Genomic DNA, 21,296 nt, shown 5'->3' with positions numbered 1-21,296 from the left:
TCATACATATTTCCCATACATATACTTCACTACTATTATGGTCTAAGTTTAAGCCTACTTCTCCCATAATACTGTGTATATTTATGGGAAGGAATGAATCAGGTTCTTGAGAGAACATTTTGTATTAACTGTCTTTATTATTCTATTTGTGAGATCCAACCTGCCAATTCAAGTTGGATGATGTTGCTTCATCCTCCTCCTCCTCCTCCTTCTCCTCCCCCCCAACCTCCTCTTCTTTTTCCTCCTTTATTCCTTCTTTCTTCACCACACGTGATCCCTCTCTCCACTTGGGAGCCCATACACCTATATATGGGTGCTCTATCCATAGGAAAATAACTTTTGGCTACTAATATTTTGTAAAATATTGTGGGGTTTAGGGGGCTAGATTTTTTAAATTCATTATTTATTATTATTATTGAAAAGCTGGGACAATTTACTTTTTATCACATGCAGTTTTTATTTATGATTTCTTGAAATATAGGTCTGAAAAAATAGGCTTTAAAAAATCCATTGTCATTCAAATTGAGCTACTTGACTATACCAAAAAACTCAAATTACTCTGGATTTCCTCCTATGACCAATAATTGACCCCAGCCCATCTGTGCTCATTATATAGGTTTTGGCTTAGAATGAATACAAAAAGCAACTGGGTTCTGTTCTGGTACTAATCTTTGAGGGGTGGCTAGGTGGTTGGGATGGCTAGGTGGTGCAGTGGATAGAGCACTGGCCCTGGAGTCAGGAGTACCTGAGTTCAAATCCAGCCTCAGACATTTAATAATTACCTGGCTGTGTGGCCTTGGGCAAGCCACTTAACCCAATTTGCCTTGCAAAAACCTAAAACAAAAAAGTGACTGAACAATCTCTGAGAGTCTTCCCATGCCCACTCCCAAATAAATTCTTTTGTGTTGGTAAACTAGACCACCTTTTGTCTCAATTCTTAAGAAGCCCTTAGTCACTGAATGGACATTGCCACTGACAAACAGACCTGGAAAAGACCATAATTTAAAAAGGCCATCACCCATTGCAATCCTGCAATCATCTTGACTTCTATCTTGCCACTGGACTCTGATGACCCTGGAAGAGAGAGTGAAGTGATGACTACCTAATTTAAATGCAATTCATGTACAAGTCAAAACATAATCCTTTTAATATCATTAATCTAGGTAAAAGAAGGACATTGAAACAATAAGCACCAAGTATGAACTCAATTAAAAACTTATTAGATATAACACCTTGCATTGTTATCAAGCTTACTAATTGTCTGTGTATTTTATAAATATTTGTTGAATGGTTATCTTCCTTCTTCCCATACCTAGACTGAATGGAATGTCAACAAATATTTGTTAAATACTGCTATGTGCAAAATCCTGTATTAGATTACAATAATATAATCCCTCAAGGAGTTTACATTCTACTGGGAATGTGGGCTTGAGAGACTCAATACAGATACATGTGAAGAAATATAATGTAATAGGAAGACTAACTTGATTCCTAAGGAAATTTGAGAAACTCTCATAAAGAGATGGCAAGTAAGCTAAACAAAGATAAGGATTTTGAGAGTAGAGGTAAGGAGGAAGTGAATTCAGCAGATGTGGAATGTAAAGTGCTGGGTTGGGAGAATAACTAATAACTCACTTTGTTTGGAATGTTGAGAGCATAAAGGAGATTAATATGAGATAAGGTAGGAATTGTAGGGTGGGGCAATATTGTGAAGGGCCTTAAACTACAAAGTGAGAAGTTTATCTTTTTCTTTAGAGAGAAAAGGGATTCCCTGAAAACCTTCTAGGGAAGGACTTTCTAGGAAAGACATGTGAATTAGAAAGATATAGATTTAGTATAGATTTAGAAAGGAGAAATATTGGACACAGGAAAGTTTAGAAATCTATCAGGTGGGGAGGAGGGTGATAAGCATCTAAGCTAAAATGGTAGCACTATGAGGGTGGGGGGGTAATACATGTGTTTCAGTCATATCCAATTCTTCATGACCCCATTTGAGATATTCTTGTCAAAAATACTGGAATGGTTTCCTATTTCTTTCTCCAACTCATTTTACATATGAGGAAACTGAGGTAAACAGGGTTAAGTCACTTACCAAAGCTGACACATCTAGTAAATGTCTGAGGCCAGATTTGAACTCAGGAAGAAGCTCTACCAAGCTGCCGAAAAAGAGGGGATATAATTGAGACACCTTATGGAGGTAGAATGAACTATTTGAGAGTTAATTTAATGTAAGCTATTATCATTGAGTCATAACTTAAATTGGGATGGAGGAGATAAATACCACTGCTACCTCATTTTACCAAAGAGAAAATTATTAGCTGTTATCTCACAATATAATAGCTCATTAATGGTTTAATATAACTTATATATAGTACTTTGAAGTTTATAAAGCACATTACAGATTGGCAAATAAATAGGAATTCAATTCCATAGCATCAGCAGCAGGTCCAGTGGAAGTGCCTCAGGGCAAACTCAGGGTTCTGAAATGGAAGCTCATTACAAAGCCCACCCTATAGTAGACCAGACCCTTCCAATTTGACTTAACCTCCCAGAGGTCCACTTGGTCAGGGAAAACACAAACCAAGCAGAAACTCCTAGAGTCGGCTCAAGTGACTCGAGGGAGGCAAGAATGGGAGTTATTTCTTCACTTGCCAACACTTACCTCTGTGTGGAACTAACGAAAAAAAAAAAGGAGTTAACTGGGAGGTTAAGTGAATTGCCCTTCCCTATATAGTAGCAAGAAAGGTTTAGACCCAGGATTGAAATGCATCCATTTTGTTCACTTCCTTCCATGCTCAGTCCACTGAATCTGGCCCAGTGTTTGACAGAAGGAAATGCCATATCCTCAGTTTAAGGATTAAATCCTTAAGCTAGAGCCTGAAAAATAGATTATAAACTGTTTTTCTTCATGTGCTTTGCTATCCTAAGGAGGATAGATTTCATAAGAAAAGGACAACAATATACAAGTCACAGATCAGTCAGTTAACACACACACACACACACACACACACACACACACACATATATATATATATATATATACACACACACACACACATATATATATATATATATATATATATATATATATATATATATACCTTTATATACTAAATACTGGATGAACTTCTCAATGGAACCCCATTTTAAAAATCATATTTAAGTCCAATTGTCCAATTGCCTGGAAATTTGATCACCAAATAATTTATTCTTTCCAATATCTCCATGAGTTGTCACTAGGAATGTCTTGTGCTAAGAAATTAGCAGCTATAACAAAACCAATTTAAGTCAGATGCAGAAATACTTTTTATTGCATTGCAGGAAAGACATAGAAGTTATTCTACCTGCAATGACATTGACTTGATAATCTATTCAGTCAACAATGCAATAAGGAACAGAAATTTTCAACTTATGGCTCCAAAGGCAGTGGGGTGGAAAGGAAGTAGGATACAGATTCCTGCCACTGGAAACACATTTCATCCTTTGATTTTTCCATTGCCTTTTGTCCTGTCTATAATAGGCTCATGAATTGCCCCAGAATTAACGACTTAGACATGGAGAAGATGGTAGACTAGCTATCAAGTTGCAAAAATGAGAAGGTTATGCATGATCTGTCTATGTATGTTAAAGATAATGGTGCTGGTGAGGATAACATTACATTTTAAAAGGGCTTTCATGTTTACAAAGAATTTTCTTCCTCTGTCTGTGATTTGCAGAACAAGTAATGTTATCTCCATTTTACTGATAAGATTCAAAGAGATTAAGGGGCTTAAGTGTGTCAGAGTCCAAATATCCTTACTATGAGAGATTATTTAAACACATAATACTAATATTACAATGATAGTAAATCATTTTTGGATAGTACTTTATAGAATACAAACCACTTTCACATGCATTATGTCATCTGCAATGCAACCAGTATGGGGAAAGCAGTGTGTTAGGGATTAGGAGACCTGACTTAATGAGGAAGCATGCGTTTGATGTCATACAGAAACAAAAATAAAAGTCCTTTCTCCAAAATGCTCTCAGAGAAATGGGTGGAAGTTACAAAAAGGTTGATGCCAGGATACACTTCTTAACATTTATAGCTGACCAAACATGACTGCTTTCAGAATATGGTGAGTTATCCCTTCTTGGAGGTAATCTTGGCTATATCTTGACAAGAATGCTACATTGGGGATTACTTTTGTGTATGGGATAGACTTCAAGACTTCTGAGGTTCCTTCCAGCTCTCAAATTATGTGATTTTGGAAACTATAGGGTAATTTGAGGAGAAAGAATTAATAGCCCAAAGGATCAAGTTCTTCCATTATCTAGATAATAGATACTAAATAATAGGCCAGTCACAAACATTCATAAACCTCAGTTTTCCATTCTCTAAAATAGGAATGAAGATTTTTTTTTATGACCTGCCTCAGAGTTTATAAGGTATTGGGTAAATTACTTAACCTCTCTCCACCTTGAAGTTTTCTCATTGCAAAATGATGACTTGGAACTAGACCTATAAAGTCCCTTCAGCTTTTAATATATGACCTTATTTGATCATAGAATAGAGCTTAAAAGTTCTTGAGTTCATCCCCTCCCCAATTTTAAGATGAGAAAATTTAGGAGCAGAAGGATTAAATGACTTCCCCAGATTTCATAGTTACTAACTATCTAAAGTGAATTCAAACTCATGTCCTCCTGAATCTAGGTCCTGGATTCATAATACTAGTGGTACCAATTCAAATAGAAAAGGATCCCTGTAGTTTTCATGTTCTCTTAGGAAACCACAAATTATATTATACATGTTGTACTGTACTTTTATTTATTTTGCTAAACAATTCCTAATTTCATTTTAATCTGTTTAGCCCTTCAGGATCAGAAGTTTAACACTTCTATACAATATCAAATGTAAGTAATTATTATTATTTCTCAGAATTAATTCTATAAAGTTTGATGGATCAGGAATTATTATCATTTTATAGTTGAGGAAATTGAGAATTAGAGAGATAACTGAATTGCCCAGGTAACACAATAAGTAGAAAGAGATAGAGCTGTGACCTGAACTCTGGTTTTCTGCTCCCATGTCCTTCTCCATGTTTCAATGTCTTCTCACATACCTTATTCTTGTCCTAAAAACTTGAATACGAGTGTTTGTATACAGATACAGACATATACATATACACACACACACACACACACAAAATTGAAATACAAACATGTATTATATATTACATGTGAATATCTATACTCCCATTTGAGTATTTAATAATATACACACATAAATAGATGTAGATAGATAGATATTTCAGCACATAGACCTAAATGCATTCACACACACATATATGTATTATATATTGCATGTGCATAGCTATACTCCCATTTGAGCATGTTTGTAATATCTGTAAATGGGTATATGAATATGAAATTGTATTTGGTTAGACAATTTTACCAACCACATGTTAGAGTAGTTCTTTAAGGGACTCTAGCTTCAGACTAACAAAACTTAACCCATGGATATAAAAACAGACCAGAAAGAAGATGACAGCACACCCCTGTCCTTCTAATGACATTGTTATATCAGCACATTCTATTCCTTTTCAAATTTTGTTTTTGTCTTACACACTAATTGGGTCTGATAATCTAAACCATATCTGATCAAAAACATTCTATATATATATACTAAAAAAGGAAAGTTGAGGGGAGAAGTTCAGCTATTTAAAGGTGTTATATCTCCAGTTGGAGCCAAGTTCCTAAAGGGTTAGCATTGAAATGGCCAAGTTAAATAAGACACAATTGGTGCTAACTTAGCTTTCAAGGGTTCCCAAGTGTGGTTTTATGAGGGCCTGGAGGGATGAGTTTTACCCAATTGTGTCTTGTTTAATTTGGCAGTTCAAATAACTAACCCTTTTTGAACTTGGCTCCAGTTTTAGATCTCACACCTCTACTTGTCTCAACTTTATTTCTAACTTGGCTTTTTCTTTGCATGTTAAATGTTTTTGATTAGGTATCATTCTCAAAGAATTTATAAGTGGTTTCTTTGCACTAGTGTCTGGATTGATCAAGGTCAGGTGGGTTTCCACTATTAAACGATTTAACACTTCACCCACCCCAGCTAGTGTCTGCAACTTTAGTTCATCTTCTGGGTGGGAGGCCAAAATTCTGTGAGATTAGCCACAGGGGAAAGAAAAACTAATGTTCCTTTTTTCACTCCTTCTGAATGGCATTTACAGTAAAGTTAGATTTCTTGGTTGATTAAATTTAGTAGAGAGAGAAAAGAGAAAAGGGAAGAGGGGTTCAAATCCTGGCTTTATAATTTACCTGTGTGACTTTGAGCAAACCACTTAACCTCTGAGAATTAATTTACTGAATTGTAAAATGAGGGTGCTGAAACAGATACCATAAAATCTTTAATATTCCCTTTCATCACTGACTAGTGCTTGTATTTTCTATCTGAGAGAACAAAATGTTCTGAGATTAGCCAATAAGAAACTTTATGACATATAATCCATGACTTAATTTAATTAGAGTGAAAAGCTATTAGAAACACTGATTATAATCTAGTATATATAGATTCTAATACAGTAATGCAAAGCACCTTTGCATTTATTTTAGTCAGGGTTTGTTTTCATTTTATTTTCCATGAACATATGCCATAGGTAGAATTCGTACCTTAATTGCAAGTCTCATGTTCCTTCTCCTTCACTATACTGATCTTCAAATATGCCAAATGAACAACAAAAAGGTCCCAGGAATAAGGTAGTGTGCAATGTTATCCCAGCATTCAAGAGGAAATGTATTATACTATAACTATAGAGGTACTATGACAATCAGTAATTGTAAAATCATAGGTCTATAGTCAAAAGGGACATCAGAGAACATATAGACTAACACTTTTATAAATTAAGAAAAAAAACAAGAGAAATTAAATGATTTGTACAAGGTCATATAAGTGGTAAATGAATTTGAATTTAGCTCTTCTAAAACCAAATATGACTGTCTTTCCTCTATGCCATTTATCTAGTAATTAAAGATCTACCAAAAAACAAACTCATTTAATCTTCATGATAGTTTTGTGATATCAGGGAGTACCATCTTTATGACAATGATCAAATAAACCTCTCTGACCCTCCATTTCCTTTTCATCTATGAAATAATAATTGTAGCATATAGCTCAAAATTTTACATTTTTATAAATGGCTTGGATTACTAAATGAAAAAAAGAATTTCTTAAAACCATATATGGATTTATATATCAAATTTAACTAAGAAAAATGACAAATCCATCGACTAATAGAGTTAGAATACATAAGTATCTTTATAGATTGAAACTAAAGTAATAGGGATGGATAATCAACCCTAGATTTGGATTAAAACAATAACTCTACAACATAAGATGGGAGGGTATAGGTAGATATGAAAAAAAGGATTAGGACTTCCAATGGCCTGTTGGTTCAAAATCAGTGTCCTATAAGCTGTATCATCCAAAAGCTAATATGAGCTTAGGTTGCATTGAGAAAACCCTCATCAAGAGTATGCTAGTAAATGTTTTAATAATCAGGTTAAGAGGGAGGGAGACTGTCCACCACTCATAATTTTAAACTTCCTCTACATTATTAACACTTTTCTTAAGTCTAAATAACAACAAACAAGCAATAAAACAATAAATCAAGCCTTGATTTGTATTAATTTCTGAGAAATAAATGCTGACCACAAAATTTTAACAATGAGCTCCACAAGCCTAGTTGAACAGGCTCCAGTACACCCCTGGTTGGGGTATGCAGAACAGGAAATTATAATCTTCCTACTCTCAGATCTAATTAGAATCCATCTAAAGTATTGAATTCTGTTCAAACTGCATTTTAGGAAGAATGAAGACGAGCAGGAACACAGTGAAAGGACTAGAGACCTTGACACATGTAAACAGCCACTAGGTGGGTACAGTGGGTATCCTTACTGGACCTAGAGTCAGGAAGATTTGAGTTCAAATCCACTTAACCTCTGTCTGCCTTAGTTTCTTCATTTGCAAAATGAGAAGATACCTCCTAAGAGTTATTGTGAGCCTCAAGTGAGTAAAGCCCTTTGCAAATCTTCAAACACTAAATAAATGCTATCAATTACTATTATAATTTGAAGAAACTGATAATGTTTAGCAGAATGAAGAAAAAGCTAAGAAGAGGCTTGACAATTACCCTAAAATATATAAATTGTGATTATAGAAAGTGAATAAGTTTTGTTCTGCTTGGGCTCAGAGGGAAGAACTCTGAGTAAATCATAAAACTACAGATTTAGGATCAATTTAAGGGAAAACTAATGATTAAAGTTTTTTTCCAAGTATAACAGATGTCAGAGTAATGACCACCTCTTCATATAGCTCTTCAAATGGAGACTGGATTGTCATTTGTCTGGGATGTTGTAGAGGGTTTCCTTTTCAGGAATTTTGTTGAATTAGTTGGTCTCTGTGATCCCATCCAACTTAGATTTTGTTATTCCATGGTATGTACATAATCAAATGCAGTTTAAGGTCATTAAGCAAGGGTGCTCACCCAATTCTATCTTTTCTTTTCTTAAAAGATGAGGAAACTAAGATCTAATGGTTAAAGGATTTGCCCAAATTTACACAAGTAGGAAGTGTCAAAGGTAGGATTTGGGCTCACATCCCCTGACAGTAAATTCATTGTTCTTTTTACTATATCAAATTAGAGATCCCTAAGTGAAAAGGGAGCCTCTCCTATACTCAGAACCTTAAAAGTATTATCTTATTTGATCTTCACAACAACCCTGTGAAATAGGTGTTATAGTCTCTTCATTTTGCAGTTGAGGAACTGAAGAAAATAGAGATTAAATGACTTGGGTAAGGCTACTCAGTTTCATATATCTGAGGCTTGATTTGAACTAGTCTTCTATACACAGATTCTATGCCCAGAGCTCTCTCAAATACAAGAGATTTTGCATTTTATCCTATAAGCACTGACAAACCCACTGAGGTAGGGAAATTATAGTAGGGAAATTATAAGATCACACTAGTTTATCTGTGAAATTGTTTTGACAAGTTTGATGAATGAATTAGAAAGCTGAGAAACAGAGACAAGAAGGCATTTAGGTAGCTAATATCCTAATTTAGGTGAACCTTAGTGGTTTTTGTTTGTCCTTCATTTTCAAAGAAAACCACAACATCAGGGAAGTGATGCCATGACAAACACATGATTGGATTTGGATGCTGTGCTAAGTCACCAGCCTAACCTTTTCCTCCAGAGCCATCTGGGACTAGTGGCCAGATATGAATCAGGAAGATTAGAAATGGCCCTGGATGTGAGGCAGTCAAGGTTCAGTGACTTGCCCAAGAGTCAAGTGTCTGAGGTCAGATTCAAACTCCTATCCTCCTGACTCCAAAGCCAGGGCTCTATCCACTTTACCATCTAACTGCCCTAGCAACTGAAAAAAAAAGGGAGAAAGAGGAAGCTAGATGAAATTGGACATAATAAGGATAGGACTTTAGAAACTAATTGAATTGGGTAGGGTTGGTTTAAAAAATGACTTTTAGGGATCTCCCATACAATAGCATTAATTATATCTATTTGGAGCACAAAGGAAATAAGAGGCTAAGATTATTAATAAGTTCAATATGAGTAATTACAGACCCTGCTCTCTGCCCCTACCTGCTCACCCAGGCACTCATTCACTTTTCAGAATCACTTTACATGTTTCAGAAATGTCTAGTTTCAGATATAGTTTCACTGAACATCATTTCCCTCATCTGTAAATGAAGAGGTTAAATTAGATTCTTTCTTAGACTCCTTCCAACTTTAGCCCTGTGATCCTCTAATACTCAGTAGAATCCAGTGGGATTTTTTTTTCATCATATCCACACAAAGCAGGTCACTGCATATAGAATCTCTGTGACCTAGAACACAGAGACCTGACTGCCTTATTTTACTTAAACCTCACCTTCTCCCTGTATTGGGTTTTAGCATACACACACACACACACACACACACACACACACACACACACACACAAACACAAACATACACACAACTGTCATCTCCAACTTCAAATCACATTAAATCTCCCATTGATCACCCTCCCTCCCTCACAAGCTTCTGACACTTCTAGTTACATACCATGAAATAAGTCTTCTTCACATTACAGTTCATAGACTTAGTCATGCTAAGACCCAGTGTTGCTAACTCTCAGTTCACTATTCCCAGACCTTAGGAACACCAGCAATGAAAGAATATCCCCAACTTTCCTCAAAAACACACAGAATCATTGGTAATTGTTAAAAGATTTGTGCCTTTGTTGCCTCCTTTAAAGAGTTATTCACATCTACCAGCATTCTCATACTCTAACAAGAGTGAGTCATAGATGGGGGCCTTAGCAGTGTCATCAAAAAATACCAGGAAAATTGGGGAGGAGAATTAAGATGAAGAAATTACAGGTAGAGATGGTACTGCATTCAACTGCTGGTACAGTTGGAAATGGAGGATGGAAGCTAAAGTTAAATACAGGGAGTGGATAATACACACACACATACATACATACATACACATATTTATACATAATTATTCCCATGTAGAATGCAAGGGAAATTATTAGAAACTATCATTACTTTAAGACTGCATACTACACAGTATACTGGCACATAAATGCCAGTGCTATTATTACCATTTTTAGAAATGAGAAAACCAAAGATCCAAAAAGTTATTTACTTGCCAAGGTAACAAAATCAATACATGACATAATTAGTGTTCTAACTCCAAATAAGCTCAATATGGAGTCACTAATTTACTAATCCATGTGCAAATGGATAAATATGTGTGTATATATATTTCTTATTTGTCTACACATATGGGCCCTTGTATATGTCATACCATAACTACATGACTATACATACACAGACAGAAGAGAATTAAACTATTATGTTGCAGAAACTTCATTGAGGGTAGGGAACATGAATTTGTAGTGGATACAATCAGCCCACTTCATTATTTCCTTCAGCAATATTCAGTACCTCAGGGGTAGAAGCATAGAAGGCAAATATAGGGTTAAAAATGTGGACCACTTATCCCTACACTTGTAGCATTTGTCCCATCTTTTTTGTCTCTTCCTTCTTTGTTTCTACTTTTAGTCTGTACTACACAGACTTGTGATATGATAAGTAGGCAGTGCTAGTATTAACTTCATTTTTAAGATGAGAGAGTAATGACTTACTTATCTGAGCCAACTTAGCCCGTATATGATGGAGTTAGAATTCTGACTCCAAATGCATGATCACTGCAGTGTTTGTGAATCTCAATATCATACAAGTGAATAGTCAAGAATTATTAAGTCTTCTTGGGATGTATTCTTAAAAATAGGAACTCATCAAAAATAAAAATAAAAATAGGAACTCAGATTATGTCCCAGTTTTTTGAAGTTGTTAAGTCATTTTTCATTCATGTCTAACTCTCTGTAACACCATTTAGGATTTTCTTGGCAGAAACACTACAATAATCTCCCATTTCCTTCTCTAGCTCACTTTACAGATAAAGAACTGAGGAAAATAGTGTTAAGTGACCTGCCTAGAGTCATCACAGCTAGTAAGTGTTTAAGGTCAGATTTGAATTCACAAAATTGAGTCTTCCTTACCTCAGATCCAGTAATCTCCACTATGTCAATAGTATAAGAACAAAACAGCACAAGCTCATTCACACCTCAATACAAAAAGATAAAGAAGCTAATTCAAAGAATGTACTCTTTGTCCCTGAAAAGACATCTTTTGTTTCTAGGAGAGTCCAAATCAGGAACTATACAGCTACTCTCTGATGTTGATGGATCAGCCAATCAATCAGTCAGTCAATAATCACTTCTTAAGGACTTTTTGTGCCATTCAAGCATGATGCTAAATGATGTGGATACAAAGAAAGTAAAAAAGAAAAAAACAAACAAAAAAAAACCAAACCTTGAGTTCACTTCAATAAAGATCAGAGCCAAGCTTAGAAAAGAATCACTGGGCAATCCTTTCTCTCCTTCCAAGGGCCTGCCCTGCTCCATAAACTCCTAGGGTGGTCTTAAACCACCATCAGCCAAAAAAAAAAAAAAAAAAGGATGAAGGCATAGTTTGTCTTCATTGGCCCCCTGACCTCTCCTTTCAACAGCATTTTGCTTCCTTTCAGTGACCCCTTCCCAAGTATCCAATACCTTACTGTGGTACAACGTCCCTCATATCCTGCTGACAGTCTCCTTATTCTACAGCTCTAGATTCCTGACCTTTCCCTTTTTTGATTAAACTTTCTTTCCTGTGATCCATTTCCACAACCCCTATGCCCAAACTAATGATCTAACTGTAACTGAGATATTAATGACTATTCATAGCTAGATCTGTTACATCTGCTTGACCCATTCTAGGAGGACATGTGGTGTAATGGTAATATCTTCATTATTTGTGAATTCCTAAAGTTGCTTGTCTCAGGATGAGGTTTTGCCCAGAATATTTTCCCCCACCAATAAAAAAGATTATCATGTTGAAGGCCTATTTATCCTTGTCTATTACTGAGACCCAATATAAAACACCGTCTGGCAATGGACAAGAAATCGTGCTAGAGCTGGACAAATATAAGTGATATAACTCTTCTCTCAAGTACTGGCAATTAGCAAAAGAGTATCACTTCCAACCACAGAACTGAGCAGCCTGTGCTTGAAAATGACTGTTTGGGAACCTATCAATGTCAGTTAACTAACATTCTATAAATCTTTTATGGAGAAATTCTGCTGACGTTTTGATGCATACAAAATTGAGAGTCCTGAACAGAGGTCCATTGTACTCCTGACAGCTGGTGGGGCCCAACCATCTAACAAATAAGATCCCTCACCATCTCTTCTTCACCTAAGACTAGGAAAATTAATGAAGATCTGAGATTCAGTGCACAATTATCTCTGGTACCATCTATTGTTGTATACAAATTTAAATTTCATAAACAGAATCAACAGCCTGGTGATTACATTGTTGCTCATATTTCAGAGTAGCACCATCTGTCTCAACAATACAAATTAGGAGTGTCCTAAAAGGGTTGCTTTTTGGTCTGGTGTAAATGGAAAACTTGAGACCTTATCATTCAAATTAAGTGTTGATTTTATTGAGCACAGCTCCCTGAATCTTACTCCTTTCAGTAGTCCCTTAGGTCTAAGGAACTCCATGAAGGTTTGTTGACAGTTCCTATTTTCTCCCCAGAGAGAACCCTCCACATCATGGATCAACCCAGATCATGCAACATGGAGGTAGATCCCCACCAAAGAGTTGGTTCATGACAACCATATCTCTGGTCTAATTCTAGCTCATCATATGATCTACGTGTTGCCAGTCACAACAACTTTCATACCTTTGGTCTTACCATCTTTTATATTACCATCTCATATCATCTTCACCAAGGCAAATGATAACCCATAGTTCTTTTCTCTCCCTCTTATTCTTGGGGCCCTTCCAATAAGTTTTATTTTCACTGCTGATGATAGCCATCCTTGGCTTAGATACTCATGATTAGAATAATGTCTATGTTACTGATTATGGTGCTAGTGCCATAACATATTACTTTGCATTACTGCCCATATTTCTATCTGTTTTTTGCCTCTAGGCTAGAATTTTTTCCCCCACCCCCTTGTCTTTTATGAACAGAGAAGTCATTTTGCCAGACTTTGACCACCTATGTCACTTTTCTACTTTGAAATAGTCTTTTTGACCTGGCACAAACAGGACACTTAGGAGTCACAAACTGAGCCATGTTTCTTTTGCTGAAAACTACTCTCCATAGCTTTCAAGAGCCACTCAATAACTCATGGTGAAGACTACTGTTCTCATGGGTCTAACTCATTCATTGAGGGGCAGGCAGTTAGTCTGTTCCCTACAGATGAATCTCCACTCCAGGTGGCAGTCCCACTGGACTCAGGTTTGTGACCTAGATCATCCCCACCAATTCTTAAGAACTGAGTTTTGTTTCTGTCTGTCTTAATTCTGAACTTCCAGATTTGGATTCCTTCCAAGACACTTAAGTCAACAAACATTTAGTAGGTATCTCCTATAAACAATGTCTGCTCCTAGGAAGTAGAAATACAGACAAAGATTGGGTGCTCTCAAGAAGCTCTAATATGAAGGGAAGGATCTGAAATCAAGGATGGATGGAAGGAAGAATGGAAAGAACAAAGGATGAAAGGAAGGAACAAAGGATGAAAGAAAGGATAAAGGATGAAAGGAAGGAAGAAAAAGAAGGAAAATGAAAGGAAAGATGGGAGGAATAATGCAGGATGAAAGGAAGGATGGACAGAACAAAGGATAAAAAGAGGAAAGGAACAAAGGATGAATGGAAGGAAGCAAAAAAGGGAAAATAAAAGTAAAGATGGAAGGAAGGAGGGAAGGAAGGAGGAAAAGATGGAAAGAGGGAAGAAAGAAAGGAAGGGAGGGAAGATGGAAGGAAGGAGGGAAGGCAAGAAAGAAAGAAGAAAAGACAAGAAGAAGGAAGGAAATATGGGAGGAAGGAAGGAAAGATGAAAGGAAGAAAAGAAGGAAAAGAGGAAGGAAGAAAAGAAAGGGAGAAGAATGAGGGAAGAAAATAAGCATTTATTTAGAGTCTATTGTTACAGCACTGTGCTAAGTGCTTTTCAAATATAATCTCATTTGATCCTCAAAACATTCCTGCAAGGTAAGTGCTGTTATTATCCCCATTTTAAAGTTGAAAAAAACTGAGGCAAAAAAAAAATGACTTACCCAGGATCACACAAAACTAGTAAATCTCTAAGTCGAATTTGAATTCAGGTCCTGTATCCACTGTGCCATTTAGGTGCCCTATATACATGATATGAATATTAGTATAAATGTAGATAAATTAAAGTATAAACCCTTTGAATTTATACATATAATTGTTATACACACGAATAACTGTCATGTAAGGGAGGATTCAATGAAATGATTGGCAAATTGTCGATTGCTGATCAGAGTAAATACAGCCAATGTATATCCTGACTGAACCAAATTTGACATTTATATTAATCCAAGACAAGGTCCCAGGCAGTATCACTGAACATCACAGGAATTAAAGAACAGCTTCTGATATAACTACACTTCATAACCCATAAGCATAGAGCTCCTACTATCAGGGTAATCAAGACACAGGGGAAAAAAAAAACCTCCAAACCTGGAGATAAGATATTCCAAACCAGATTGGATTGAAGGGCTATACCAATATAGTGTAGATGGCAGAATTCAAGAATTCAAAGTAGAAGTATTCAAGTCCCTGGCAAAGTTCAACTAAATTTAATAATTCATTAACAGATACTTCAGCAAGTTTTTTCAGGCACTGGGAGGTTATAAGGGAAAGCCTATGCCATCCCCACCTGGCTCCAGATATCCTATCAATTCATTTTAAAAAAAAAAGTGCTTTTTTCCACTAAGGAGAAGAATCAAAAGGTTGGGAATCTTAAAAGTATCTTCAGATAAACTCCACATACCTTGTAAACTATATTAACTATGCCTTTTATATACAGACACACACTTAGGTATTTGTGTAGATATACATCTATGTGTATACTTCAATTAACCAATAAACATTTAATAAGCCTTTATCATGTGCCAGACACTGTGCTAAGCTCAGTAAATATAAAAAGAGGCAAAAGACAATCCCTGCCTTCAAGGAGCTTACAATTAAAAGGAGACAACACTCAAACAAAAATATACAAAACAAGCTATAGCTTGCATTAGAATATGGTGTCAGGAAAATGTGAACTATTTAACAGAAGAAAAGCTACAAAATTAAGGAAGAAAGGGATGGGGAAGGTGAGATTTTAGGAGATACCAGGGAGAACCATAGTCAGAGAATTGCAAGGATGATGGACTGATAGTGGATGACTACTGTTGTTGGGAATTATCTTTAGTTGAAGTTCAAACAAGAATTCAAAGCTGGAGTATATAGCCCTAAGCACATCATGATCATAAAATGGGGAGTTATACTTTTGAATGTGCACTACCTCATAAATATTTAGGTCCTTAAAAAGTTACCTGGCCTTAACCACACCTACCATATGCTTTCTCAAATCTGTTATACCTTTTGAATGAGCTCTGCCTCCTTATAAATATCTAATTCCTTAAAAAGTTATCTGACTTTAACCACACCTACCATATTTCTTCTCCTACCTCTGGCCTCTGTCTGGTTGCTCCTTGATAATAACTTATCCTTGCCTTACATGATACTCTACTTAAATCTGGTCCCAGGACATCATACATCATGGATATGATTTACCCTTGAGTATGATACACTATTTATCTCAATAAACACAGTCATAGCACATTTTCTATATAAAGGCTAATGTATATACAATCCCTGAAAAGGAAATGGAGGTGATAAAGTTTATGATACTGTTTTTTTCTTCAATAAAATTTAATGAAAAGACACCCTTGGAAAAATTTAGGATTTTATTTTGAGTCTTCAATCTTTTACTTATTTGTGGTATTTGCATTTCAAGATACTGCTATTTTCCTTCTAATTATTTGGGTCTAAAAAGATGTCTTACATTTATCAAGTCTCATTTATGTGTATAATGCCTCATTTGAGTAATGCTTTTGCCTGCTCCCAAGAAGCACTTGACAAGGTCCCAGGCATTATGTCTGAATGTCACAGAAATTAAAGAGCAGCTTCCTCTACCCATTGCACCACATAACAGCCTGTATTATCAGGACAAATTTCATCTATTCTGTGATTTGTTTGCAACACATACAAAATGTAATGGATAAGTGCTATATTCATTTTGAATGAGCTGGAAATCCCCTAAAATCCGCCTTGGGAATTAAGAAGACCTTGAAACCTGAAGAGCATAATAAGGTACCACGTTAATTCAGTAGGGACAATGCAGCAACCATTTATTAAGTGATGAATACTCTCCAGGCTCTGTGCTAAGTCCTAAGGCTACAACGAAAGGTAAAAGATAGTTCCTGCTCTGAAAGATCTTACATTTTATTTTAGAAAGACAAAATACAAAAGGGGGCTGAAAATTAAGGGGACAAGGAAGGTACTTGCATTAGAATATGGTGTCAAAATTCAGAAAGTCAAAAGCAAAACCAGGTAGGAAATGAATGTTAGTCATTCTGGACATCTCCCCAAAAAAATGAAAATCCCAGAAAAACTCACCAATGAGAGAAAGGGGCTAGCTTGGAGAATGTCTAAGAGTAAGAGGGATGCAGGGGCAAAAGGATATTCCATAGTGAATTCCAGAAAAGAAGCATTCTGGAAAGTCAAGAGAGCGAGGAATGAAGGTTAGATGGTCTAGGCCTCTCCCCAAAATGGAAACCTGAGAAGAAAATCATCAGTGGTAAAGGAAGGCTAATGTGGTTAAGGGATGTTCCAGGGGAAAAGTGAATTCAGTAGGGGGCATCAAGAAGCCCTGGGCAGCAAGGAGTACAGGAAAATCAGCATTACAAAGGAAGAGGTTTAATAATAATAATTTTAAAAGTTATTATGAATTATAAATATTATATTATGTAATTATATAAATATTATTATTAAACTTGATTATAGTGTCTTCTGGAGTGTCTTAAAATTGCCAAAGTACTAGAATATCAGAATTGCAAATGGAGAGGTTTAATAACAATAAGTTTAATAATTATGATTAATTTATATTATATAATCAAGTTGAATAATAATAATAACATTTGTATAGTGTCTTCTGAGGTGCCTTAGAATTACCAAAGTACTGCAAAATCAGAATTACAAAGAGAGAACTTTAATAATAAAAATAACAAGCTTAACAATTATTAATTCTAAGTTGCAGTTTGGTATTATATAGTGTAATAAAATTTAATAATAATAACATTTATTTGGTGTTTTCCCATCTACAAAGTACCTTTCAAATGTTTATCTCATTTGACCTTCACAATAGCTCTGCTGCTAAATATACCATATGCCTTCTCAAATTATTATCCATTATTACAGATAAGGAAACTGAGACTGAGGAATTCATGATTTGTCCAGGAGGGCAATACTAATAAGGAGCTAAGACAGAATTTCTGTCTTCAAGTCAAGTCAATAAGCATTTATTAAACACCTAAAATGTATAAGGTCCTATGCTAAGTGCTAGGGATACAAAGAAAATTAAAAGACAGGCCTTGATTTCAAGGCATTCTTTATGTATTATGCCATCTTGCTGTCTTAAGTCAATAACAGTAACAATAATTATTATATAATATATTATTAATGTATTTTTCCATCTAGCTAAGTCAATACCAGCAATAATTACATTAGTACTCTTTATCTCTCTAGTCATCATATCATCTAGCTGCCTAAGTCAATATTTATTATTATTATTATTATTATTATTATTATTATTATTATTATTATTACTATTACTATAATTTATATCCTGGGCACTGTGCTGAGCACTTTACAATTATTATCTCATTTTATCCTCACAATAATCCTGGGGGTAGCTGCTGTTATTTACCCTTATTTTTAACAGCTGGGGAAACTGAAGCAGACAGAGGTTAAATGATTTGTCCAGGGTCACCTATCTGGTAAGTGCCTGAAGTCAAATTTGAACCTAAGCCTTCCTGATTCCAAGTCAGAATTCTATCAATTATACAATCTAGCTATCCTAAATCAATAATCCAAAGTATAGCTCCAAGGAGAGAAAGTTAAGACTACAGGAGGTGAGCACAGAGGTGCTAGAATTTTCCTTTTGGAACATCTATATGGGAAAGAGCCTCTAAGGGACTTACAAAAGTCATAGTCCCCTTTGACGCTTTCAGGAACCTCTTTCTCAGAAACCTTCTATATAGGCTTGATCCAAAAAAGAGTCAGGTGGTATGGATTAAAAAGTTTTCCCTTAGTCATTCCAATTAACAAATTATTTATTAAGTTCCTACTATGGACTAGTTATATGATTGGTATGCAAAAAGATAGTTCGTGCTTTTCAGGAGCTCCCAGGCATAAGGGGGAAGATGACATGTAAATAAAGTATCTAGATGTATATACTTCCAGATTAGCTAGAGATGATCAAGAGGGGAGGCACTGGCATTAAGTAGCAATGGGAAAGACTTCCTATGTAAGATTAGATTTTAGCTAGGATAGATTTTCCTTGCCCATGTTCTCTCTACCCATTAATCATTCATTCAGAAAATATTTGCTGAGTGGCTCCTTAATCCATATAAATGTACATAGTCTGGGATTGCCACATGTGAGACAAAATGAAATTTAGCCTGTGGTCTGTCCCCTCCAGAGCTGTCAGCAGAGCTTAAGTTCCTTGTGGACAGATTTGGTTTCATCTTTAATCTGTATCCCAGAATAAGCACAATGCCTTACTCATACTGAGAACCTAATGAATGCTTATTGAATTGAATGGAACTCAGTCTAGTTTGGGACAAATGACATTTCCAAATGAAAAATTAAATAATAATACAAGATCATCCCTAGATAGGATAGAGTTCGATTTTATGTTAGAAATAGTGATAAAAATCCTGGGTGCATAAGAGGTAAATATTTAAAGAATTAGAGTATTTGGGGCAGGATTTATCAAAGATATTACTTGAAGATTAAGAAGTATTTTGATGGGTAAAGAAAAGACGAGAGAGAGCATTCTGTGTTGAGGGAATAATGTTAGCAAAATCCTAGAGGTGGGAATGCTTAGGATCTTATGTTTTAGAACTGGAAGAAATATCTGAGAACTTGTAATCACTACCCCTATGGAATCATGTCAAGTTGATTGATGCTGATTGAAATACAGAAGGGGTCCAAATGAATTATTTCTCACACTAGGCCATTCTTTATAAATTACTTTGCAAATGCCCTCCTTCAGTTCACCTTACAAAAATAGCCTAAATATCTTAATAGCTTTCAATGCAGACATGTTCCTTCTTCAATTGTCTTCTTAGTTGTGAAGTGACTACTCTAAAAATGGAAAAAAAAATTCTCTTTCACTAGTATTTAGAATTAAAGCAACTCAGAAGATAAGCAATTTGAGTGGACTAGTCTTTGATTTTAGTTCAACATTATAAAATGGTTGTCATAGATGAAACTGATCTCAAACAGTCAACAATTCCTTAATAGTAAACTCTATGATAGAGAAGAACAATGGCTTTGGAAACAGAGGATCTGGGTTCAAATCCTATCTCTGTCACTATAGTCTGTGACTTAACTGTGTCTCATTTTCTTCTAACCCAGATTATCTTTCCTTTCATCTCTAGAGCTATGTCTTTACAATTATTACAATTACAATATTATTACAATTACAATAATTTGATATCAATCATGTTTTTAGGTATATAATTGGTCATTTGTGATATTAGATGACTTACTAAAATCTAGGTAGCTTTGACTTTTCGAGATCTTCCCTTCCTACAATGATTTCACCCATACCATTAAGTAACATGATATCAATAACACCATTAAGTCTCATAATGCTGAGGTTCTTATTAAAAAATTCATGTGTTCTCTTCTAGCTGAACAGAATTTGACCTTGAAATCTTTCTGGGGATGCAAATTCCATTGCAAGAAGAGCAAGGAAGATTCTAGCAATATTCACTTTAAAAAAGCTCTGTGTCCCTAGGCAACTCTTTAAGATTTAAAACTGCCAAACAGTTGATGATCTTGGTGAGAAGAGGGAATTTCCTTGTTGGGAAGAGAGAATTTCCTTGTTGGGAGTGCCCTCCAGAAGGTTTAGTAGGGAGCTAAACTTGGAGTCAGGAAGCCTAAGTCCAAATCTCACCTCTAATATTTACTAGCTGTGTGACCTTGAGCGAAACATTTTGATTCTCTGAGTCACAGTTCTCTCATCTGTATGTTGGAAATCACCCTGGCACCTGCCAGTGCTTAGCACTCTGACTGGTACATGGTATTTATTTAATAAAGACTTGTTGACTATCAAAGGAGTAGCTCACGAGGTTGTTTTGAAACACAAATAAATGAATGTCTGCAAAGTGCTTTGTACACCCTAAAGCATGCTATAAATATTAGCTATAATTATTATTATAATTATGCTAATAAAATAACAGGTCTGATATCCCCCCAAAATTTTGTGAGTTAAGTTAGGGAGAATAACTCTTTCATATGGGCAGGATCTGACCCCAATATGCCAACACAAGATGGCTAAGAGTAGCCATCAAAACTCAAACATTTCTGAGGGTGGCAAGGGACTATGTCTAACTTTTCAATCAGACATTACCCTCATAGTTTGGTTTGATCCCTTTCCTGAACCTGTGCCTAAAAAAAGTAGCTCATTTCCTCTGCTTTTCCCAGCATGCATAACAGACATCCCAGTTTCCAGACTCAATATCAGGAAAATTCTTCCAGTTTCCTATG

At 35.6% G+C, this 21,296-nt stretch overlaps 1 long non-coding RNA gene across 1 annotated transcript; it reads right to left on the bottom strand.

Moving 5' to 3' along the window:
* Positions 1-247: 247 nt before the first annotated feature.
* LOC141491918 (uncharacterized) lies at positions 248-14,802 on the bottom strand. The gene is made up of 3 exons (XR_012469803.1): positions 14,723-14,802; positions 2,093-2,156; positions 248-1,074 (listed from the first exon to the last, which is right to left on the bottom strand). It is a non-coding gene; the product is annotated as an uncharacterized LOC141491918 (long non-coding RNA).
* Positions 14,803-21,296: the final 6,494 nt, after the last annotated feature.

The sequence above is a fragment of the Macrotis lagotis genome, chromosome 6, assembly GCF_037893015.1.
Source record: "Macrotis lagotis isolate mMagLag1 chromosome 6, bilby.v1.9.chrom.fasta, whole genome shotgun sequence".
NCBI classification, from domain to species: Eukaryota; Metazoa; Chordata; class Mammalia; order Peramelemorphia; family Peramelidae; genus Macrotis; species Macrotis lagotis.
Note: the sequence above shows the minus strand (reverse complement) of the source record. Positions and strands in the feature narration are given on the sequence as shown.